Source organism: Rhinolophus sinicus, chromosome 16 (genome assembly GCF_057876585.1).
Source record: "Rhinolophus sinicus isolate RSI-liver-muscle chromosome 16, RSI-T2T, whole genome shotgun sequence".
NCBI lineage: Eukaryota > Metazoa > Chordata > Mammalia > Chiroptera > Rhinolophidae > Rhinolophus > Rhinolophus sinicus.
The window spans coordinates 23464016-23476518 of NC_142516.1; the positions used below are offsets into that span (position 1 = coordinate 23464016).

General features: G+C 42.7%; 1 protein-coding gene and 1 long non-coding RNA gene across 8 annotated transcripts in view; one reads left to right on the forward strand and one right to left on the reverse strand.

Moving 5' to 3' along the window:
* The window catches only part of ZNF462 (zinc finger protein 462), a 134496-nt gene extending 126523 nt beyond the window's left edge, over positions 1-7973 (reverse strand). For 5 of the 7 annotated variants that reach the window (XR_012495875.2, XM_074330798.2, XM_019734207.3 and 2 more), the window contains exon 1: positions 4544-5331. The gene's annotated coding sequence lies outside the window, so the exon portion shown is untranslated. Of the gene's footprint in view, positions 1-3866; positions 4174-4543; positions 5332-7619 lie in introns of those variants that run through there. The other 2 variants (XM_074330792.2, XM_074330793.2) reach the window with 2 other exon arrangements.
* Positions 5570-9502, forward strand: LOC141571165 (uncharacterized). Its single transcript, XR_012495877.2, has 2 exons — positions 5570-6920; positions 9283-9502. It is a non-coding gene; the product is annotated as an uncharacterized LOC141571165 (long non-coding RNA).
* Positions 9503-12503: the final 3001 nt, after the last annotated feature.

A 12503-nucleotide genomic window follows, 5' to 3' on the forward strand; every position in this document is an offset into this window, starting at 1 on the left:
CCTCTGTTCTCCAGTCATCAACTTGAAACATTCAATACAGCTTTGTCAATGCTCTGTCCCATGAGGCAGTAAACTGTAAGTCTGATAAAGGCACACACCACAAAGAAGATAAGTAAGGTTACCTTCACCAAAAAAATGCAACACCAGGAAAGAATTCAAGATAGACTACACCCTCTTAAACTCCATCACACAGAAAACAGAACTCTTTCCCAAGGCAACTTTACCATTCTTTTCTTTCAGGAAAACTGACCACAAGTACTCTAAACTCCATTAGTAGAGCTGGATTTCTTTTCCCCTACTGTCTTCCGGAAGACTCATTAGAAGATTTTATATATATACATATATACAATTTTTATTTATTTTATTTTGTCTCAACAAAATATAGACAACTATATTTTAAAAGTTGTCTCTAACTCCAAAGAGTGGGGGGGGAGGGGTGGAACAAGTCCTCAGGGAATGTGATCAATGAATTAGATGGACATAAATCTGAGAGATATTATGGACTGAGAAGTTTCAACAGAAATCTTTTTTTATGATAGAGTGCATCATAGCTCACATATATTTCTCCAGAATGATTTCTCTTTGTGCTATATTAGAGATAAGGCAAAAAATCTCCATAAAGAGCCTCATCAACTTGATGTCTCAAAAACAAAAAGAATCTCTGAATTGACATCAAATGAGAATGTTCAATTTGACATTTTTTATTTCTCCCATAGTGGTTTATCCAAGATACGTGTCCCATTTCAAATGCCTATGTCTAGAAAAATACAAGAAACCATGTATTTATTATTATGGCACTTCTCATGTTGATGAAGGGCATCAGAGATGGGATGGGTCTCAGAATATATTCTCATACTGCAAAATACCTCTTAGACACCTAATTTTTTCCCTCCAGAATGCTCAACTCTAAGACTGTCTATAAAGACATTTAAAATATTTGGAGGCAAAGTGAAAAAATGTGGTGAGTCAAGACGCTGGACTAGCAACCAGTCTGTCAGATTCCCCCCAACCCCACTAAAATAAGTAATTAAGCAGTTGTACTGGTTATTAACAACAACAAAAGATATCATGGACATTTGCTTCAAGACCAATGTCTAATGTATTTATGCTTACACAAACATATATGGTAAATTAGATGCAAAATTATCTGGTAATTACTTTCCCAAATAACTCCTTATTCCATTGCATTTGAACTTCCAAGTTTGAACATGTAGCATCCATATATGCACTAGTAAATTTAACATTGATGACGCTCCACTTAAGAGCAAAAGTAACAGTATCACAAGATAGCATTAAAAAAGAAATAATAACAGGTATGATTCCAAGTAAGATTTTTAAAGTGCTCTTGGAGAGGCCTAGGTTTTGAATACGAAGCAGAGATCTGAAGTATTTTAAAATGAGCATACACATCAACTGAAAATCTTGAAAACCATACATCTTCATCTGCAAAAACCAGGTTTTACTTCATTGACCATGGACAATTATCAGCTAAAGAACCATGTGTTTCCCCCTCTCCTTTCACACCCCTCAGAAGAACAATAACCCTCAATTAATGACACAACAGTTTGGTTTGAAAAATGTGATGTTGTCATAGACAGCATTGTGCATTTACTGAATGACACTGCTACCAGCTACTCAACAGAATATAACTGCATCTGGAATCTAAAACCACTTCTACATGCACAAATATATTGTAGACATAAGGAACTTTACACACACAAAAATCTGACACATAGTGAGAAAGCAAAGCAAGAAACAGGCTGGTATAAGTCGCTCACCAATGTGTTCCTTATTTCTGTTGAAGCTGGTACCTTTCTATATTTCTGCTTGGTTGAAAACGAGGTCTAATCAGCCTCCTCACTATATATTAATTGGTTCTGAATCTCCTCCCAGTTTTCATTCCACTGTGGAGCCCTCCTCACCTATCTTCAATAGTCCATCTAAAATTCTTCCAACATCTTCCCTTATCCTCAAGATGGCTACCTTACCTAATGGAAAAGCAACATCTTCATGGTTGGCTTTTATAAAATCCTCAAGCATTTCAGGATTTAGTTATTTACTTGGATCAATTACATACATTCTCTAGAACTAATCCGTGAAGAACTCCAATCAATGTGTGTGGACTGAGGTAGGAATGGGTCCTTTCTTCAAATCATGCTCACAAAATGTCTTCCTACAAGACTAATAAATTCCTCCCAATTAAAAAGGTGAAGATACCTGGGCACAAGGCTTTCTCAACTGACATATTTTTAAAATTTGTTTCCATAGTGACATTAAGAAGATATCTGCTATTTCTAAAGACTTACAGTACTTGAAAACACAGGGGGGAAAAAAGCAGAATGGATGGGAAGGGGGAAAACAAAGGAACTAAAAGAAGGCCTAATACACAAATGGAACAACCTGAAGAGAAATGTAGACCCTGGAGAAACTGGTGTCAGTCAGAGTTCCTCTGAGATCTTGTAGGATTTGTTGTTGGGCTTTTTTTTTTTTTAACCAGAGATCAACCCAAACCAGACAATAAAGTCTTGCAATGCATCAAAACATGATGATAACCAAGCCCAAGAACTCCAAAATCTCAGCTTAGGGCCACCACCATCTTCACAATGAGGAAATAACATTTCCTGGTGACTTTCAGGAGACCTGGAGCAGCTTAAAGTTGTGTGAAGACCTCAGTGGAAAATGTTTTAAGGTTTTGTGTTGCCTTTCCTGAACCAGGTCAAAACCCTTCAGGTCCACTCAATAGGAAAAAAAATTCCAAAAGTTTACTTTAAAATGGAAACAAACATCTCAATAACTTGTGAAAGCACTCCTTTGGTGGGAAAAAATCTGAGCAGCCTTTAAAAGCCCCTCATTTCCTTGCATAATGAATAGACAGTGAGGAACCACCATAAGATTTCCCGGAGGAAAGGGAGTAGGAGTAGGGAGGCAAGCCTCGTCCTCCAGCCATCACCAACAGAGCTTCAAAATGGAGACATCCATAATTTTATAAACACTTCTCATCTCAGCTTTGTCTCCTGGAAACACGCTCTCCTCCATTTTCTGGTGGAGTTACAACATGACACGGCTTACCTGACTCAGTTCCCAGCTCTTAACCAAACTAGTCACTTCCTCCAAAACCTGCAAGCCACCTCCAGAAACAAAACCAAAGCAAACCAAACAGCCAACACAGACACTCAGACAGCCCCCGGGAGCCCTGGGAGAAAACCCCAACTGGTTGGTCTTTCCCCATCCCAGACGCGTGCTTAAAAATGAAACTTTTTTTTTTTTTTTTAGTAGGGGAGGAATATAAAAGGAACTCCAGGCAGCCTCCCTCCCTCTCTGTAGGTTAGAAGCTACAATGAAAAGAAAATGAGGGTTCCTTCAGGAATGGTGAAAAGCCTGGAGAATGAACGTGAGAAGGAGCTTTGTGTTTTGGAGTCTGGACTGGAACCAAAGCAGACAGCTTGCAAATGGAGGACAGGGAGATAAAGAAAGGGAAAGAGGGGCTGCTCCAATGAGGGGCGGCTGCGGGTTCCCCTCGTGCCTGGAAGGAGGGCAGACCCCTGGGAACTGCACTAGGAGTGAGTCGACCCCCCAGACCCCTGCCTTCTTTTCTGCCTTCCTCAGAGGAGAGCCAAGCGTGTGTAATGGCTTCTCCTCTCCAGAAACCGTTGTCCTCCTCCACCAGACGCTTCTGAACCCCCAGCCTGGAGACAGCTCCTCAGCTGCTCCTGAACCTGCGCCCCCAACCCGGCCCGTGCCCCCCTCCCCCGCTCCTAGACTCTGTCCTCACCAGCCGCACCAGCAGCCACCCCCGACACATCCCGACCCCGCATCCCAACTTCGGAGGGAGAGAGAGAGGGTGAGAGAGAGAGAGAGCCAAATACCTGAGGAAAAGGGGAGGGGGGTGCCAATCCGCACGGCTTTGCCATCGGGCTGGGGACAGGCAGACAGAGGGGGGAAAGGAAGGAGAGGGGCAGAGAAAGAAAGAGGTCAACCGGCTCAGGTCGGGGCGGCTCGGAGCGCTCCCTCCTCTGCCCCTCGCTCGCTCCCTCTCGCTCTCGGCTCAGGTCTCCTCGCCTCCCGCCCTCCGCCCCCTCTCTGTCCCTACTCCTGTCCCCACGCTCCGAGCATCCGTCCTAAGCCTTCAGCTCTCTTCTCACTCATCTTTCATTTTCTCCTCTCTCCCTAGAACTACACGAAATTAATTAAGCCACAGCGCTCCGCTCCCCTCCCAGCAGAAGGAGCAGCCAGCAGGAAAAGCACAGCCACCTCACAGCCACCACCACCACCTTCTCCACCTCTTCCTCCTCCTCTTCCTCCCTCGCTTCTCCTCCTCCTCTTCCTCCTCCCCCTCCCGCTCTCCCTCCTCCCCCCTCCTCCTCTTCTCTCTCGCTTCTTCTCCTCTTCCAACAGCCAGTCCAAGCAGGGGACTTCCTCTCCTCCCGCTCCACCAACCCTCCTTGGCCGAATGAATGAGCGCGTTTGTGCCTCCAGCACCCCGCGCTCTCCTTCCCGGAGCACTCGGACCACCCCGAGGTGGCCGTTAATTGCAGGAACTTACAGAAGAAGCGTCCCGGCGCCGGGAGGTGTTTCGGGTTCTCCAGCCCCACCGCCTCCTTATCCTCTTTCTCTTTCTCCTCTTCCTGCTCGGGTTATTGTTGTGGAAGTTGTTTGGGAGTCTCATGTGCTTCTGCCGGGTCTCAGCAATGGAGGATCGCCATCTTCCCTGCCTTCCTCGGCTCCTCAGACTCGCTGCAGCTGCAGATGACCTGAGATATCCGTCTCTCTCTCCCTCTCCCTCCCTCCCTCTCACTCTCTCCCCTCTCTCTCCTCTTCTCTCTCCTCTCCTCCCTCTCCCTCGCGCGCTCTCTCTCTCTCTCTCTCTCCCTCCCTCTGTGTCTCTCTCTGAATAATGAGCAACCAGAGGGAGAGAGAAAGCAAGACAGAAAGAGAGAAGGAAGACAATCTTCTCCTGCCACACAAAACGCCGGAGCACCAGGGGGTGCGCGAAGCCTTTCTAATAACAACAACAACGTGCAGGAGAGAGGAAGAAAAAAGAAAGAAAGAAAGAAATGAGGGAAGGGCTGGGTGGGGGGAAAGGGAAGGATTATCCAAGAGCTGGAGAAGAGCAGAAGGAGAAGCTGGAGGAGATGCTGAGGCTGCGGCTGCTGTCCCCCCTCCCCCCCGCTGAACCCCAGAAGGAGGCAAGGTGGTTGCAAAGTTAAGGCTGGGACATTGTCTTTGTCACTCAGAGCAACACAGAGCCAGACCAGTGAGATGCAAGAGAAGGAGGTGGCGGCGGCGGAGGAGGTGGTGGTAAAGGAGGAGGAGGAAGAGGAGGAGAAGGAGGCAAAGGAGGAGGAGAAGGGGAAGAGGGAGATGAGATGAATAAAGACCTGCGGAGAAGGCGGTGCGAGCAGCGCGGCGGCCCGGCTGAGGCGTGCGCGCTCGCGTCCCGGAGGCGCCTGGCCGCCCTGGCCCGCAGAGGAAGCCCCCCGTGAGGACCCTGCTCCGCCGCTCATAGCGCTCCCACCATCAGCCCTGCCCGAGGCGGCCAGCCCCGGCCCCAGAGAGTCCCTCACACGCATCCATCTAGAGGCCAATCTTTGTAAAGAACATACATGGGGAACTAGAGGTTGCAAGTCTAAGTCCACATCAACCACGTGGGGTTTTTTAATCCCTTTCCAGCTTGCGGTGTGAGTATCTTCAGTGAAAAGCTCAAATTGTCCATTGCTGGCACGTATTTTGAAATCTCCCCCCCTCCCGAAATAAAGGCTCATTGTGCATTTTATTTCTTTTCTGATATGGAAAGGGGTTGTGGGGGAGGGAAAGAACCCATCATTCCGAGGCTCGGAACCACCACTTTCTTTTCCTAACTTGTGAAATGTTTTGACGGCGCACCAAAAGGAAAAAAAAAAAAAAAAGCCTACTTAAAGAACTTTACACCCTCCAGCCCCACGTTGTTTGCACTTTCTGGCTGATCATCTAAAGGCTCGGAAAGTAATAATCAGCGCTCCTAATGATAAGGTGTCATGGTGTTGAAGACAAGAGCCAAGATGAAGATTTCACACCTTGAATTTTTATTTAGTGTAATTTTCCCAAAATCGTTTTGACCCCTCTTTTGCAAGAGTGGGCTTCCCCCACCCCCCCCACCCCGCCCTTCTCACCAGGTCGAATATCTCCTAAGGCTTGATTAGGGAGTGGGGGTGCTTACAGTATAAAAAAATCAATACTGCAAGTCAGAAGCAATTGAAGTTCAAGGGCATGGGCTGGTTGTACCATTTCTATTTCTCGCATCCTCGAGTTGGACATCAACAGCCTCAGGAGAGAGAAACACGCAGCGCGCGGCAGAGACCTTAATTAAAGTTTCTTTTGTCCGCGTCTGAATTGGGGGATGTTGCTGGATTCCTTTGCATTGGGGAGCGCGCATCCGGTGTGGAAGGCGCGGGGTTGAGGATCCAGGGCAAGATTTGCGCTCTTTAATACTCACTCCCTCCCCCCTCCAAACAACAGTCCGGGAAGACACATCCATAAACCCATACAATAAAGGGGGAGGAGGAGACGCGCGCGGAGTTGGTTCCCATCGGATAGCGGGGTTTCATAAGCAGATCTGAATCCTCGTTTTCCAAGAGATTCCCCAATCGTTTATTCTGGGTCAGAATCTCTCACCCAGAGGCACGATTTCACCCCCGCCGAGTCAACACTTCCTGCCCTTTTCTCCTCCCACTCACATTGAAAAGCTTGGGAGCCCTAAAAGGGTGTTGATGGCGGGGTGATAAATAAATAAATAAATGACACTCTACGCGTGCGGTGAAGAAAGGAGGGGGAGGACGAGGAGAGGGAAGAGTCAAAGTAGGGTGGGAGAACAAGGAGGAGAAAGCACAGAGGCGAGAGGGAGCCTGGAGTCAAAGAAAAAGAAGAAAGGAGAGTGGAGAACGGTAAGGCTGTTCAGAACTAAAATGACCCTGGCTTTGTGCAGAATTGGGAGGACTCCCCCTTTCAGGTGCCTGGAGGGACTTGGGGAAGTCCTTCTGACCCGAGCTCCTCCCCCACGGGACCCCAGGGGTGTCTGAGCGATGCACCGCTCCCCCATAAATTCCTCGTGGCAAAGAGAGGAAACGCGCCAGGTCTCCGCCGTCCCTTTCACTGCCCCGGCTGATAATTTACCTCTTTGTCTTTAATAAAAAAAAGCTGACTTTTTCTGTCAAGCTGTGCACCGGGAAAATAACAATCGTATTTCAGGTTGAAAGCTCCTATTACTGCTGGGTTTTGGAGGCTGTGATAAAATCTTCATCGACGTGGAGATACCTTCTAGGTTGGCGTGGGTCGGAAGTCCTAAGATGGGGGCCGCCCTTCCCCGGGGGCTGGGGCGCAGGGAACCAGGCGGTGGGGAAGGAGGAAGAAGCGACGAGGTCAGAGGAAACCCAAGGCTCCTGGGGCACCGTAGGGCTTCCCGCAGTCGGGGAATGAGCCCTGGGGAGGAGCCTTTCCCGAGAACGTGAGCGCGCCCCAACACGCCTCAGACCTCATAAACCCTCTTGGCAAAGACCCGGGAAGCGGCTGGCGGACCGACTGCGGTGAACTCCAGAAATTAACCTGTGCTACAATTAAACGGGCTGCCGCCCTTTCACACTCACCTCGAGCGACCGAGATACAGAGCTCCCGAACCGGCCACGGGGGGACCTGGCTCCTCCCTCCCGTCCCAGGAGAAGAGGACAAAAAGGGGAGATGGACTTGGAGATGGCCCCGCCCTTCAAACGCTCCAATCCTTGGAAACTAAACCTCCTCTCCAAGCTTCCACGTCTAGAAGGGACAAAGGCAGCGAGGAGATCCAGAGACGGATGGGGAGATAGGTGGCTTTCAGGCTTCTCATGTGGGTGCATTGGGAGGAAGGTACAATGGCTAAGTTTCCATCCCAAATACAGGGTGGTCTTTAGAAGACCACCTTCTGGTTTAGAAGCAAATTGATCTCCCAAAGCCGTGAAGGAAACTATTGCAAAACTCCCCTATAGCCCTGCTTTTTGAACGTGGGAAGGCTGAAATTTCAATTAATTGATGCTGTGCATATTTTTTTCGACTTTTTGGAGTTACAAGTGTCTTAACTGTCCAACTAAAATAATTGAAAGAAATTAAACATGATGAGGGAGTGGGCTTTTTGTTTGTTCGCTTGTTTTTATTGAGGGCAGTTTTCTTTCAAATGATAGCAAAGCATTTGCATAAATAAAAGCTGGGTCAGTCAAGGAAAGCAGTGTGGCTGGAGGTTTTAGGGAAAATCTTGATAAACTTGGCACTTAAGTAACTGTAATTATGCTGTGCCATTAGCAGACCATTAAGATAAACAGAAGAAAGTTTACACCTCCTGCTATTCCAATTCCCTAAGAATATTCACAAAGATAATACAAGCCTAGTTGGTGGGTTAGCTTCTCCACCAGGAGGGTTAATTTCTAAATTTTTTAATTAAAGTGGAAAAGCTTAGGTTTTGTACACAGTCAACAATGTGAGGGAAGCCTCAGGGGGACATGTTGACTCTGCAAAATTTGCCTTTTGTTACTATACCCTATGCCATTTTCCCCTGGAATCATAAGGGATTTCAAGACTTTATTAATGTTCCAGGAAATATGAATATGTTGGAAGTCTGGACTTTCTTCTCCCTTATCATGAGTGACTGGCATACAGTCTCCTCATAAAGGGAAATTATGGCTCATCAAAAGAGTGACTTTATGAGCATTAATAGAATAATAAATCTTGCAATTTTAGTTCAAGAAACTGTGGAGTCCTATAATCAGAATGACCCGTGCAAATATGATCCACTTACTTGCTCAACTCGAGCAGGATATGGATAATCTATAAATCATTTTGGTTTTTCAAGGTTTAGGGGGAAAAGCACCCAACTCTCTCAAAGAAAAGTGTTTATGGGGGAAAGGGGGCTTCTATTACCTGCAGGAAGATATCATGGAAAGAAGGAAGAGTTGATCAAGAGGTTACATTAAAAAGTAGAATTTCAACTGAAACAAGAGCATATAGATGTTTTAATGTCATTATTTCAATTTTTACGTGCTATTTTATAAAAAAGAAAAACTCCTTCTTCCTGAAAACCATACCCAAAAAAAAAAAAAAAATTCCGTTTATAACCCCACTTTCTAAATTCCAGCTGGAAAACTGTTCAAGCTGATGATTTTGGCAAAACAAAGAGTAGATGAATAGAGTATGGCTTTTTCAGAAGTCTTAATTATTTCATCCTTAAACATTTGACCATATTGTGATGCACCTCTTTTTTTCCCCCCCAATTTGTTTTTCCAGAACCCATCAGCTCCAAGTCAAGTAGTTGTTTCAATCTAGTTGTGGAGGGCGCAGCTCACAGTGGCCCATGCAGGGATTGAACTGGTGATTTAGCTGTTAAGAGCACTGCGCTCTAACCAACTGAGCTAACCAGCCACCCCATGATGCACCTCTTGAACTTGATATTTGCCTGCCTATGTAAAACTCCTTTTCCTTGCAATATAGTCCTTTTACAATTTGAGTTTGTGGTGTGTTTTTTGTGGTTTTTTTGTTTGTTTGTTTGTTTGTTTGTTTGTTTTATTCTGGATTCTCGAGATCTTTCACTCTTTGAAATTTTGTGTATGTGAAAACTCCAAATTGGATCATTATGGACCCTCCAAATATCAAGAAAGTGAAGTCACTAGCACACCTTCTTTCTGATCCCTTACAGAAAAATCAGTATATTCTCATAAACCCATATTCAAACATATGTCCATGCTTAGGGAGAAGTCACTAAAAGAAGACAAAAGTAGATGATTCATAATTCTGAAAAGCTCTCAAAGGAAGAGAAATTGTAATTACATTAAACTTACTCTGAATGAATCTTTGTGTATACCTTTGGATACCAAAGAACATGCTCAGTAGCAATGTTCTAAAATTCAAAAAACAAAGTCTCCCATAGGTAGGAGTTAAATTTACAGTTCTATTAAACTAGCTACTGTAATATGGAACATTCCTGAGTAATATCATTCAACCATTGAGTATTTGTCTAGCACCTACAGTGTGCCATACTCAGAGAAATGAATATTAGGGATACAAAGATGAACCACTAGCTCTAAAATCACATCACTTTGTCACAGAACTTTAGATTTTTGACTTACTTAAAAGCAATACAGGAATTTGGCCAATAAGGAGATTACGATTAATTTGAACATTTCTGTTTCTACTATGGCATTATTGAGAAGTATTTTAAGGTAAAATTTTGTGATTTAATTTTAAAGCCAATGTCTTCCCTTAACTCATAATTTAACATGATGTTCTTACCTGAGAAGATTTTTTAGGAAAGAGAGCAACCTTAGGTCAACTATGATTAGATTAACCAAAAATTCAGAAGAAAGAGACTCGACTGCAAGATTGCCCAGTTGTTGAGGCATCCCTTATAGCAGAAATACCGGTTTCTCCAGATTCTTACTGCTTACACTCAAATTGATGCTCAGAGAGGGGATGTGACTTGGTCAAGAACACAGACCTAGTGGGGAAGAGTCAGCTCTAGAAGATATGCCTCCATGGCAGTTTCCTAAAGCTATCATTCTCATATCACCTTCAATATTTCTTTTCTTTTTTTTACATACTTCCATACTACTTTTTATTAATATATATTTACTTAATATATATTATTTTAAAATCAATGTTAAAAAAATTTAGCTACCTCAGAGGCAGTAATACCCATAAAATCACAGGTTTGATGAGTTATTTACATACACATTTCAATATACATAAAAAATAAATATATTATTATTAAAATTAAAATAACAAAAACATTTTTTGATTAAAAAACAGCCTAATTATATACATCCCAAACTGTTAATAGTAAGGAGTGAGAGAGATGGAAAAGAAAATGTTTTTATTTTTGTGTCTACAAACATAAATCACGTTTATAACTGAAAAAAATAAGAAAAAAATTATGTGGTCTAGTGATGGCTTATATACCCCCTAATTAAGCCTCTCATTATATATCCTTAATAAGAATTAAAAATTAGTAGTCTTTTTAGCACCATTTAATAACATATATTTCAAGTCTTAAAATGCTCTCACTTTTTGTGCCCTTAATTCCTCCTCTTAGAATCTACCCTAAGGAAACAGTCAGAAATGTAGAAAAGATTTATACAAAAAATTGTATAGGTAAAGTAAGTAATTGAAAATATGAGATTACGATAAAAGGGATGGTTAAATAAATAATAATATATTCCCATGATGACATACTAGTTAATTTAAAATTGTTTATGAAGATTTTGTAATTAAATAGAAAAATGGCCTCATGCTAGGTGAAAGACCTAGATGCAAAAATTATGATCACTGATCATTTTTTCATAATGTACAGACACACGGAAATCACCTTGAAAGTAAATATACTGTGTCAATAGTAAGTTGACTTATTACAAAAAATTTAGAAAATGTGGAACTTATATATAATCCATGTTTTATAATTATAAATATACCACACACACACACACACACACACACACACACAAAAGGTGCCAAAAAGAAAGGGAAAAAACTATTAAAATTGTAATACTCAATATATACTGATAACAAAAGATGAATACAAGTCACGTTTGACTTCTACAATTATAAGAGGTGCTCAGAGTGGTTACCATCAGCGTCCAGACACTTCTGATTACAGTGAACTACTGCTTGAGCAATGTTGACCAAAGTGTGCATTTGTATACATTTTTTTGCCCCCTCTCCTTCCCCACCCCATATACAGAGGGTGCCAAAAAAATGTATACACATTTTAGGAAAGGTGTCACTTTGGTCAGCGTTGCTCAAGCAGTAGTTCACCGTAATCAGAAGTGTCTGGATGCTGATGGTAACCACTTTGAGAACCTCTTGTAATTGCAGAAGTCAAACGAGACTTGTATTCATCTTTTGTTATCAGTATATATTGAGCATTACAATTTTAATACAGCTTTTTACTTTCTTAAAATGTGTATACAGTTGTTTTGGCACCCTCTATATATGCATACTATGGAGTTCACTGCTTTGTTTGAACTGAATTATCAATTATCTGTTTAATTATTTAAAAACATTTTAAAGTTAAATGATAGAAACTACTTTTATGTGTCTGATCATTATAAATGTGTTTCAAAGAGCTTATTAATACTTATAATAAAATTGTGGTATAGTAACTGTTTTCCACAAAGATAATTTGCTTTCACAGGGACAATAGGACGATTCGAGTGGGCATTTTGAATACATTTTATATACAAAAGGAAATATAGCACCAAAGAGATTGAATGATTTAACCAATGTCTCCCAATGCTAATGGTGTGAAGAAGACTAAAATCCAGTTCTCCTAAATTCTACTCTTCTATTTTGAAATCTAGAATTCTACTACAATCTCAAAATATTACCAAATATTATCAAAAGAAAATGACTAACAGCTAATATGAAAAACGTTCAGCTTCATAAGTTATGCAAATGAAAGCTTTGATACTCTTTTATACTGAAAACCTGGCAGAAATATATATTGTATGTGTGTA